Below are 8,144 nucleotides of genomic sequence, written 5' to 3' on the forward strand. Positions count from 1 at the left end.
TATTCACAGACAAAGCAGCCTTTGTCTCTCATGATGGTCTCCAGGTTCACCTCCAGCTCATCACCTTCTCTCTGGAGCACTTTGTTCCCTTGGCTTTAAGTCATGACCTTCCTAACGTCCCTGCTTCTCAGCCCCTCTCCAGCATTCAGCTCCTTTCCCCATCCCCAATTCCAAGAGGCCAAGCCTCACTTGTCACCAACCCCTCAGCCCAGATGACCTCAGCAGGTCTCAGGACTTTAAATACAAGCTACATGTAAACTTAGCATACCTGTGTAATTATTGGTAAGAGGACAGAACACCTGTCATTTGTTTAAGACAGACAAAATCCATCCCAGCACTCGGGAGGCAGAGGCAGGCGGATCTCTGTGAGTTCAAGACCAGCCTGGTCTACAAGAGCTAGTTCCAGGACAGGCTCCAAAGCTACAGAGAAACCCTGTCTCGAAAAACCAAAAAAAAAAAAAAAAAAAAAAAAAGACAGACAAAATCCAAAAGGAAAACGTATCAGTTCACTTCTCTATTACTCTGATAAAACACTGACCGAGACAGATTCAACACAATGCCCATCAAAATCCCGCAAAATTCTTCAAAGACCTTAAAAGAACAGTACTCAACTTCATTTGGAAAAGCAAACAACCCAGGATAGCCAAAACAATCCTGTGCAATAAAAGAACTTCTGGAGGCCTCACAATCCCTGACTTCAAACTCTACTACAGAAATATAATACTGAAAACAGCCTGATACTGGCATAAGAACAGACAGGAGGACCAATGGAACTGAATAGAAGACCTGGATATCAATCCACACATCTTCGAACACCTGATCTTTGATAAAGAAGCAAAAATATCAAATGGAAAAAAGAAAGCATATTTAACAAGTGGTGCTGGCATAACTGGATATCAACATGTAGAAGAATGAAAATAGACCCATATCTATCACCATGCATAAAACTCAAGTCCAAATGGACCAAAGACCTCAACATAAAGCCAGCCACACTGAACCTTATAAAAGAGAAAGTAGGAAGTACACTTGAACACACTGGCACAGGGAATCACTTCCTAAATATAACCCCAGCAGCACAGACATTGAAATAATTAATAAATGGGACCTCCTGAAACTGAAAAGCTTCTGTAAAGCAAAGGACACAGCCAACAAGACAAAATGACAGCTCACAGAATGGGAAAAGATCTTCACTAACCCCACATCAGACAGAGGCCTCATCTCCAAAATATACAAAGAACTCTAGAAATTGGACACCAGGGGCTGGAGAGATGGCTCAGAGGTTAAGAGCATTGCCTGCTCTTCCAAAGGTCCTGAGTTCAATTCCCAACAACCACAGGGTGGCTCACAACCATCTGTAATGGGGTCTGGTGCCCTCTTCTGGCCTGAAGGCATACACACAGACAGAATATTGTATACATAATAAATAAATAAATATTTAAAAAATCTTTAAAAAAAGAAATTGGACACCAAAAGATAACATAATCCAATAAAAAAATGGAGTACAGACCTAAACAGAGAACTCTCAACAGAGGAATCTAAAATTGCTAAAAGACACTTAAAGAAATATTCAACATCCTTAGTCATCAGAGAAATGCAAATCAAAACAACTCTGAGATTCCATCTTACACCTGTAAAAATGACCAACATCAAAAACACTAATGACAACTTATGCTGGAGAGGTTGTGGGGTAAAGGGAACACTTCTGCATTGCTGGTGGGAATGCAAGCTGGTATAGCCCCTTTGGATGTCGGTGTGGTGATTTCTCAGAAAATTAGGAAACAACCTTCCTCAAGACCCAGAAATACCACTTTTGGGTATATATCCAAAGGATGCTCAATCTCACCACAAAGATATGTGCTCTATGTTCATAGCAGCTTTGTTTATCATATCCAGAACCTGAAAACAACCTAAATGCTCGATCAAAGAATGGATAAGGAAAATGTGGTACATTTACACAATGGAGTACTACACAGCAGAAAAAAAATAAGGACATCTTGAATTTTGCAGGAAAATGGATGGAGCTATAAAACATTATTTTGAGTGAGGTAACCCAGACCCAGAAAGACAATTATCACATGTACTCACTCATAGGTGGTTTTTTAAACATAAAGCAAAGAAAGCGAGCCTACAAACCACAATCCCAGAGAACTTAGACAACAATGAGGACACTAAGAGAGACTTACATAGATATAATCTACATGGGAAGTAGAAAGTAGAAAAAGACAAGATCTCCTGAGTAAATTGGGAGCATGGGGACCTTGGGGGAGAATTGAAGGGGGAGAGGAGAAGCAGGGAGGGGAGCAGAGAAAAATGTAGAGCTCTATAAATATCAATAAAAAATGTATAAAAAAACTGACCAAGGCACTGGAGAGATGGCTCAGTGCTTAGGAGCACTGGCTACTCTTCTAAAGGACCTAGGTTCAATTCCCAGCATCCATACGGCTGATCTCAACCATGAGTAACTCCAGTTCCAAGGTGGTCTGATGCCCTCTTCTGGACTCATTGGGCACTGCACATATATGGAGCAGAGACACACATGCTGGCAAAACATCCGTATATAAACGAACAAATCTCAAAACCAACTCTGACCATGAAAGGGTAGGAGCTGTACTTCATACACGCAGTCACTGCTCATCATTGAGGGCTCATCATCAGGGGAGGGACTGAAGCCAAGACCACGGAACTGCTCTGCTTAGCGGCTTGTTTCTCGCAGAGGCTTGCTCAGTCTGCTGGTTTTTATAACCCAGACCACCTGCTTGGGGTGGCACTGCCCACAGTAGGTGGACCCTCTGCCAGCAATCAGCAATCCAGAGAATGCCACATGGACACGTCCACAGGCCGATCCGACAGCGGCAACTCCTTATCAAGGTCCCCTCCCCAAGAGTGTCAGCCAAGCTGGCAACCAAGCTCAGTCAACACAGAAAACAAGCACACCTGGGGGGCGGGGCACGGGGGTGGTGGAAACAAGGTAAGATGCCTCCAGACTGGGTAGTGGACAAGCGGGAGTTCTTGACTCCATCACACCCTTGTGTAGGCTTCAAAATTATTTAGTGAAAAGAAAAAAATGTTATCTCCAAACGCCAACTTCTCTGCTGCCAGAAGCTCTTGCTGTAGAGCCCAGGCTAGCCTTGAACTCAGGACCTTCCTACCTCAACTTCCCTGGGATTGGGGTTATAGGTGTGCGCCACAATGCCTGGCTTTCTGCCAACCTTAAAGTTTGTCTAGTTCTGTCCTTTCCCACATGCCATAAGGAGCATCATTCATCAAGTTAAGCAGTCCCCAGACCCTTGCTTAGGGTAGGTGTGTTAGTGTACATCTGTCATCCCAGCTGGGTGGTCACAAGTTCAAGGCCAACCTGGGCTACATAGTGAGTGAGAGGCCAGCTGGGGTTAAGAGACTCTGTCTCCAAAGATTGTCCTGCATCAAAAGAACTCTCTTTTTTTAAAAGGTATTTCTTTATGTGTAGCGAGTGCTAGCCTGTGTTTACCTATACCACATGCTTGCAGCTGTGGAGGCCAGAGGACATCAAATCTTCCAGAGCTGGAGCTACTGATATGGGTGCTGGGAACTGAACCAGGTCCTGTAAAGATCAGTTGGAACTTGACCACTAAGCCATTTCTCTGGCCCCTCAAAAAGAACTTTTTAAACATCATGGTGTTTTTAGTAAGTGCACACAAGTACAGAAGGTTAACTCGTGCTGCTAACTCGTGCTAACATGCGCACTACCTTAGCACCTATATTCTTGTCATGAGAACCCTTAAGTTTCCCTCAGCAAACTCCATGCATTCCCCATGTGGTTATCATCTGGAGTCATCATGTTGCCCGATGGATCCCCAAGATAACTGTCTGTCACCCTGAGTCATACTTCCTCTCACGCCAGCTTAACCCTCTGCTCAACTTTCCAAACTCCCTGTCAATCAGCTCCTCTACCTTCCCAAGTCATCTCGGGGCATCTTGCCTAGACAGGTCCGGCGGCTTCCACATGCCCTGCCTGCACTTGACAGCGCTGCAGGCCTTTCTCCTCAAAGCACCAGAGAGTCCTTGTTGTAGAAAGCACAGTGCATTCTGAAGTGTCCCCCCACTCCCGCCGCCCCCGCCACCAGTCCTGACTCACATGTGTCTCTCACCTTTACCCTCCAGGCAACCACCATTGTGAAGCTTGGGGGTTACTAGGGAAATATTTTATTATTAATAACAATAACACATCAGAACATGCTAGGCCTTGTATGTAGCCCTCCAACCATTTCTTGCTGCACCTGGAAGTTTTAAATTCACACCATGACTTAGGAAGACAGTAGCTCCGGGTGTAGGGCCAGCTCAGGCTCCTTCCACAAGCATCATGGCCTGAGCTCTCCCGAGAGCCCACAGGGCAGAAGAAGGAAAATGGTTCCTGATGCTGTCCCGACATGTGTACCATGGTTCACACATTCACACCCTACCCACTACTCCACGTCTCCCTACTCCACGACCACATGATAAATAAACAAATGTCAGAAATTTTGAAAAACAAACCAACCTGTGCCTCCATTACTAGTGCTCATGTCCCCACTTTCTTCTTGCCGTTTTGTGGCCCCTCTGGCCATCTCCATGGCTTGTCCCACCCCAACTTTCAGGGACAGGTCAGAGGTGAAGGCCACCTTGGTCAGCAATGGCCAGTGATATCATCAAGTACGCCTACAGAATGCAGCCCCATAAAGAATCCAAAGGGAGAGGATGGCAAAATGGCTCAGTGGGTAAAGGCCCTTGCTGCCATGCCTGAGGGTCTGAGTTCAATCCCCGGGCCCTACATGTTGAAAGATGAGAACCCAAATGCTGTCCTCTGACCTCCCCACATACACTAGAAATAAATGTAACAAAAATAAATTTAAAAGCAAGTGGTACACACCTGAAGTTCCAGCACCGAGGAGGCTAAGGTAGGAGTATTGGCCTGAGTTTGAGGCCAGTCTGGGTTACATAGTGAGGCTCTGTCTCAAGAAACCAACAAAACAAAACGGAAAGACGAGCTTTATGGCCATGCCCCTAGAGATGTGGCAGCCCCTGACCCTCTCTCACACCCAACTCTATGACACACTCCATCCTTCATAAGAGCTAGCACCCAGCATTCCCTACTTCTACGGGAATGGGACACCTGAAGCTTGTGTCTGGTGCGTGGGGGACAGTACTAGGGACAGAGCCCCATCTGTGAAGTGCTGCTGCCAGCAAACGACCTTGTGGGACCCTAGCTAGAGGACACCCAGTTCGTGCTGCTTTGCATGCTGGGGAACCCCCTCGCCCACACCTGCAGTCAGATGCTGTAGAGAGAGATGGGGGAGGGCGGACTGAGTTTGTTTCTTCCTGTCCCAGGCCCACTCCCACCTCTTGGGTGCTTCTGAACCTTCCTGAAGACTCGCTTCCTTGCCCTTTAATGCCTTTGCTCAAGCACCACCCCCTCCTCCTATAGTAACTTTCTGGGGCTCTGCCATGCTCTATGACTTTTAAAACTCTCAATGCCCTTGTCTTTTTTAATTTTATTTTCTTCATAAAATTAATACATAAAAATTGAATGTGTATGGTGGGCAATGAATTTTATTACATTTGTGTGTGTGGTATGCACACACATGGAAGGCAGCGGACAACTTTTGGAACTTCATTCTCTTTATCATGTGGGTGCTGAGGATGGAACTAAGGTCATCAGATCCAGCAGTAGGAACCTTTACTGGCTGAACTATCTCACCAGCCCACACAATGTTTTGGTATAAACGTATATAGGCCACAATTACAGCACACTCATTTGTGAAGTGTTCCAACTGTCCTGTTGCAAGGATTAAGTCTCCTTCCTTGATTCTTTCAGAGGTGCCCCCGGCCAGACGTGGTGGCACATGCCTATGGTCCTCGGGAGGTGGAAGCAGGAGGATGAAGGGTTCAAAGCCAGCCTGGGCTACCCAAAACTCAGGACAAGCTCATGGCCCTCTCTAAGCCTTTTGCAAGGATTATATTCCTTTGTTCTGGTTCAGCATTTTTAATTCCAAAAAGCCGCACACAAATGACTAAGATGTTATCCCCTAAATAATAATCCTTCCTTGGGTTTACAGAACTCAGAAGAACCCGCTGACCTTCAGATGACATCGGAGCACCCTTCAGTTCAGTCACGACTAACATAAACTTTGCAAACTGCTCTGCAGTTTAGCTTAAAAACAAACAAACAAGGTCATAAAACGAAAGAGAAGAGAGGAAGTGCCCCCCCAAGTCCAAGCCCACTTTGAGCTTCCACAAGGAAAAAGGATGGAAATCCAGTCTAGCATGCAGCCTTCCTACCCACTGTCTCCACACAACTCTGTTTCCTCTTCAGAAAAGTGTGGGTGTGAGGGTGCCCATCTTTAATCCCAGAACCCCGGAGCAGATCTCTGTATGCTGGAGGCTAGCCTGGTCTACATAGGGAATTCCAGGACAGACGGGGCATAATGGTGACCCTGTCTAAAAAAAAAAAAAAAAAAAAAAACTGAACCGGGAGCTCAGTTGGCAGCACCCAGGAGCTGTCTGCATCCACCCCATGATGAACGCTAAAACTTCAGTCCCAATGGATCCGATGCCCTCTCCTGACCTCCATGGGAACCAAGCACACACATGGTGTGCTTACATGCATGCAGGCAAAACACCTATACACACAAAATATTTTTTTTAATTAAAAAGAATACTGTCCCATGCATGTATAAACAGGAATACGTTTACAGAAGGCAGGCTCAGGATGCGTGTGTAGGCATCAACAGAAAACTGGAACAGCCTGAGCAGCTGCTAGGTTGAGAGCTCTCTGAGGTGGACTGTGCAGCTGACTCTCTCAGGGAAGCTCTCCCTGGGTGAGTCAACCTTGGCTTGGTAGCCAGGGCTCTGATACTCCCTAACCACGGGGCCTTGGAGTTCAGCTTTCATTTTCCTGTCAATAAGGGAGGGAGCTGTACCAAGAGAAGTCAGGGGAAGCACAGCCTGGTACACAGTGGCCCAAGGTCAATGCTTAGCCTCTCCCTTGCCCATTTGGTGGTGTGTGCACAGATGAGTGCACTCACTACGCATGAGTGAACATGGAGGACAGAGTTTGATGTCAGTGATGTCTATTTTTTGTTTTTGTTTTATGTGTATGAGTGTTTTGCTGCATGGATATCTGTGCACCACATTCATGCTGTGCCTGTGGAAGCCAGAAGAGGCCTATTTTTGGGTCTGGAAAGATGGCTCTGCAGTCAACAGCACTGGCTGTTCTTGTAGAGGACAGGGGTTCAATTCCCAGCACCTTTGTGGTGGCTCACAACCTTCTGTTACTCTGGTTCCAGGAATCCAATGCCCTCTTCTGGTCTCTGACAGCACCAGGCATACACATGGTGCTCAAACACACTTACAGGCAAAGCACTCATACACACACAAAAAAATAAAACTTTAAAAAATATAAGCAGAAAGCTGGGTTGTAGCTGAGTGGTAGAGTGCTTAAGCTCAGTCCCCAATAATACCCTATCTCAAGCATATGTATGCTAAAACCTTAACTCAGGGATCAGTGAGCCAGCCTGCTGCCAAACCTGGGCCCTCGGTCCGATCTGTGCGACCCATGTGATGGAAAGAGAGTCACCCTCTGACCTCCATGTGCACGTGCACACCCATGCACACACAATAAATGTTACAAAATAGACAAGCCTTTAATTCAAGCCTCATCCTAACCCCCAGAGGCCACACACCCTGCTTAAAGTTCCAGTGACTCCCGAAGCATTGAGCTCTTTATGAACAGCCCTCCAACAGCCACGCCCTGCAGGCCACTGTCAGCCGGTAAACCCGTGCTGGGGATGTGGGCCAGGCGGCAGAGTGCTTATCTAGGATGCATGAAGCTCTAGGTCAATCCCCAGCCTCACACAGACAGGCATAATGGAGCATGTCTGTATCTCAGCACTCCAGAGGGCACTTGTATTGAAATTTGAAAGAAAGGGAAGGCAAACTTTTAAGTCTTGGCAGCTGCCCACAGGAGAATGGAGAGAAGAGCTGGGGGGTGGGGGTGGAGGATGCTGTCTGAGTTATGGCCATCACGGAGATTAGCATGCATGGAGATCAGCCATACTGAGGACGTGTGTGTGTGTGTGTGTGTGTGTGTGTGTGTTGAAATGCTACATAGCAAGGCTCTCTTAGTACAA

This window comes from Arvicola amphibius, chromosome 8 (assembly GCF_903992535.2).
Source record: "Arvicola amphibius chromosome 8, mArvAmp1.2, whole genome shotgun sequence".
NCBI classification, from domain to species: Eukaryota; Metazoa; Chordata; class Mammalia; order Rodentia; family Cricetidae; genus Arvicola; species Arvicola amphibius.